General features: G+C 39.3%; 1 non-coding gene across 1 annotated transcript; it reads left to right on the forward strand.

Moving 5' to 3' along the window:
- Window positions 1–752: 752 nt before the first annotated feature.
- Window positions 753–824, forward strand: LOC114611523. The gene has a single exon (XR_003709849.1). It is a non-coding gene; the product is annotated as a small nucleolar RNA SNORD50 (small nucleolar RNA).
- The last annotated feature ends 2,776 nt before the right edge of the window (window positions 825–3,600 follow it).

Consider the following 3,600-nt stretch of genomic DNA (forward strand, 5'->3'; position numbering starts at 1 on the left):
TGCTGTTTGGAAGGTACTGGCGACACCCAAGAGACATCCAATTGTATGCATATGAATCCTTTCACAAGGACAATGGCGACATCATTCTTCGCATCATCAAAGCAGTTGCAAAAAAAAAAAAAAATACCAAGGTAAGGGCGATACAGCTTAGTTTCCTAATTGAAGAGTTAGAGCAACAGGAAGTGGTATGTGATGCTTAAAATTTGTTTCTTCTCATTAGATGGAGGGGAGCCCAAAGCATCCGAGAAAATTCATAACAGAAAGTAACTTGATTAAACCCTCTTTTAAAAGGTGTGTATGAAACCAGGATTTACATTTTTGTCAGCGTACATTTTTACAGTTGTGAAATAAGACTCAGCTTCCTGTATGTTAATGAACTCTGAAATAGTGCTGGCCAGCTACTGCAGCTTCTCCTACTTTTCCCTTATTAATTTGGAGTGGCTATAGTGTGTGCATAGTGTACAAACTGATTAACAGTTCTGAGACATAACCGGTCTGAACAGTGATGAAGTATATCCCGAAGATGATGACCTGAAGACAGATACAGCTTCTGAGATAAGACCATTGTGTTTAAGTGAAGTAGTAGTCTTGTTTTTTATGCAGTTCTTACTCATAGCATGTTATGGTACTTCTTTCTGGCAGTTGTGAATGCCAACCCATTGATGTGCGGGTCGCCTGTAAAGATCCTGGAGCAGGAATGCATGTAAGTGATGCTTTGCTTTGTTTTCTGCTGAACATAATGTCATTGGTCTAGTCTGTGATGATCCTATCCCGAATCTGAATTCCTGTTGAAAAACCATAATTATGGATCTGGCTTCTGAGATAGACCATTACAAAGGACTGCTGTGTTCTGTTTTAATGTTGGCAGTAAGGTAGTAATGCCTGCATTTCCCCCCCCCCCCAGGGCCAGTGACATGACTTCTGGCAATAAGAACTTGGTGTGGTAAACATGCAGAAAAGGCAGAGACAAGAAGAAAGTGCACAGTATTAGTACTGGGGTGTTTGAGATGGAGTCTACATGTCCCTGGCTGTCCCTGATTATCTGTCTAATGAGCAGGACAGCATCTGGTATGGCTTGCAGAGTTGAGCCTTGTACATACATGTTTTTGTGGGCTGTATGTAAATGGGTTGTTTTGAAAAATCCATGAATATGACTCAGTGTTCAAATCTGTGAAGCGCCAGGTAGTGGTGGCGCACGCCTTTAATCCCAGCACTTGGGAGGCAGAGGCAGGCGGATTTCTGAGTTCGAGGCCAGCCTGGTCTACAGAGTGAGTGCCAGGACAGCCAGGGCTATACAGAGAAACCCTGTCTCAAAAAAAAAAAAATCTGTGAAGGTTATGGATGAACTGTGACACACTTTCACAGACTGAACAGAGAATGCAACCATAACTGTAAAGCAGCAATTCAACAATTTTGTGATTGTAAAATTGGTTATGAGCTATTTCCTTATTCATCCTGCAGTGGTTACTGGGGAGTGCTGCAATAAACATTCAATCGCAAATATTTCTTCAGTTCTTTTTGTGTCAGAAGATTAACCAGAGTGCCCTGGTACAAGTTACATGGAAATTGAGTTTTCAAAGTGTGAATGCACAAATAGCAATCTCTTAACTATCACAGTTGTGCACATTATCAGGTTTTCTTGTGAAACTGAAACACAATGCCTTGATTACATCTGTCCAGCCCTCTCCACCGATTTCTTAATTTTGAGACAGGGTTTCTCTATATCAGGCTTATCTTGAATCCACTTGCCTCTGCTTCCCAAGTGCTAAGACTAAGTGGGCTTTACTTTCTAAATTCTTACTGGTACATACTTCCATTTTCCTTTGTGGTAATTGACAAGGGTTGACCTTGCTTATGTTTTTTGAGACAGTATCTCAAAATTGTCCTAGTATTCAACTATAGAGATGGCTGGCCTCAGTTTGTAGATTAAAGAAAAACTCACCATGCCTAGCCATAGGATGCTCTGCTACTAAATGGCCTGTCTTCAGTTTGTTGCCAGCCTTTACAATGTACTGTCACTGTTCCTCATTGTGGATAGATTTTTCTGCTCTAGTGTTGCTTTGTGGTTTGGAATTCTTACACTAGTCCAGAGAGCCATTGCCCAAAGGTTGTACTAAAAGTATTTTAACACTTAACCTAATTCTTTTTCTTTTTTATTTTTGTTTTGTTTTTCAAGACAGGAGTTCCATGTTTATCCCTGGCTGTCCAAGAACTCTATAGACCAGGCTGCCTTTGAACTCAGAGATATCCCTCCTCCCGAATGCTGGGATTAAAATGATTTGTCATTCCACCTCAGCCCTCTGCCTAATTTATCACTAATTCGAAGTCTTAATGCTTAACCATTTTTTCTACAGTTTTCATAATTAGTGGGAGGAATCTAGTTTGGCTTTTTTCACCCTGTAGATGTTAAGTTTTCTTGGTATCATTGATGAGATGGTCTTAATTCTTCACAGGAAACCTTTCTACCTTTGAAAAAATGAGTTCGCTGTGAGTATGCAGTTCTTTATGGGTTCTCTGTACCACATCTGGGTGCAGTTGAAGCACGCCTAGACAGGTAGTCTCTGCCTTATTTTAACACTGACAATCACAGTCTCTTGGTTCCATGTGCATTTCCTAATTCCTATTTCTTTAGGATGTTAAAAAGGTTTTCACCTGATACTCTGCTTTATTTTTTGGCTTTGTGTTTCTATGTGCGTGTTGAGACCTACAGACTCTAGTACTTCTTTTGCTATATCACATGTTATTTGTTGTGTCTACTTTTTATTTATTGGAAGAAATATTAATTTCCCTTTTGATTTCATCCTTGATTCATTGACTATTCAAGAGTAACTGAATTTCCACGTAAAGTGAAAAATGGGGATACAACTCAGGAGTAGAAAGCAGGAAGATCACATGAATCAAGTCTTTAGCCTCAGCAAGTGGATCTGAGTTCCAAGGCCAGTCTGCTGAGCAGGTTTCAAGACAGGGCTACACAGAGAAACAGATCGGGAGGGTTATCTAAGATGAGTTTAAGGCTTGTTGACCTTTTATTCAAGCTTGTAAAACAGTTAAAAGCAAGGTAAAATGGCTTGTTTTTTAAACTTCTGACTCTTTCTGTAGTTCCTTCTGCTTATTTCCTTGCCTTCTAATTGGTCTTTTAATATTTACTTGATATAGTCCAAATTATTATGTACTTTGTATATTAAAGAGTACTAGTCTGCCAAGGAATCCAGAGATAAACAATTTCTATTCCCTTCATAAATACAGGTACAGGATGCCAAAGAAAACCAAAAGCAACCTTATAGAAATAGAAAACAGAAGTGAAAATTTTATTTTCAAGAGGGCCTCACTGTACATAGACCAAGCTGGCCTGAGGAATTTCTGACAATCCTGTCTCCCAACTTTAGATTATAGGCAGGTGTCACCAGCCAGCAAGAGATTCCTTTCTATCAGAGGATTAGACAGATTGAGTCCAAACCAGTTCAACCTTAGAGAACATACAGTTAGGCTTAAGGGACTCTGCATGAATAAAGCATAGCATGGTTTCAGATATATTTATGATTAAATTGAGAACTTGGTAATACTGGGATAAAAAAAATGGCATACATCCTAGGTTGGATG

This window comes from Grammomys surdaster, unplaced genomic scaffold, assembly GCF_004785775.1.
Source record: "Grammomys surdaster isolate TR1022 unplaced genomic scaffold, NIH_TR_1.0 126113, whole genome shotgun sequence".
NCBI classification, from domain to species: Eukaryota; Metazoa; Chordata; class Mammalia; order Rodentia; family Muridae; genus Grammomys; species Grammomys surdaster.